Raw genomic sequence first — 721 nt, 5'->3', positions numbered from 1 at the left:
CACTCTCCCTACTAGCTGGGACTACATGCACTTACCACCCCACCCAGCTAATTTTTTATTTTTAGTAGAGATGAGGTCTCACTATGTCGCCCAGGCTGAAGGCAGCCTTTGAGCACGAAACTGGTATTTGTAGAGACTTTTTCAACATCACATGTTCAATGTATTACAAACAGAAAACCCTAACTTTTCCTTAGGCTGTAAAATACAAATTATTAATATTACTCTTTCTAAATCTGATTTTTCTTTTTGAGAGAGAGAGAGAGAGAGGGTCTAATTCTGTCACTCAGGCTGACATGCAATCACAGCTCACTGCAGTCATGACCTCCTGGGCTCAAGCAATCCTCCTGCCTCAGCCTCCTGAGTAGCTGGGACCACAGGGACATGCCACCACACCCGGATAATTTTTTTTTTTTTTTTTTTTTTTTTGGTGGAGACGGGGTTTTACCATGTTACCCAGGCTCATCTATAAACTCCTCAGCTCAAGCAATCCTCCCACCTCACCCTCCAAAAGCATTAAGATTACAGGCGAGGCCAGGCGAAGTGGCTCACGCCTGTAATCCCAGCACTTTGGGAGGCCGAGCCCGGGCGGATCACGAGGTCAGGAGATCGAGACCATCCTGGCTAACACAGTGAAACCCCATCTCTACCGAAAATACAAAAAATTAGCTGGGCATGGTGGCGGGCGCCTGTAGTCCCAGCTACTCGGAAGGCTGAGGCAGGA

This window comes from Colobus angolensis, unplaced genomic scaffold (assembly GCF_000951035.1).
Source record: "Colobus angolensis palliatus isolate OR3802 unplaced genomic scaffold, Cang.pa_1.0 Scaffold157, whole genome shotgun sequence".
Classification (NCBI taxonomy): Eukaryota; Metazoa; Chordata; class Mammalia; order Primates; family Cercopithecidae; genus Colobus; species Colobus angolensis.
This window is presented reverse-complemented; position numbering follows the sequence as displayed.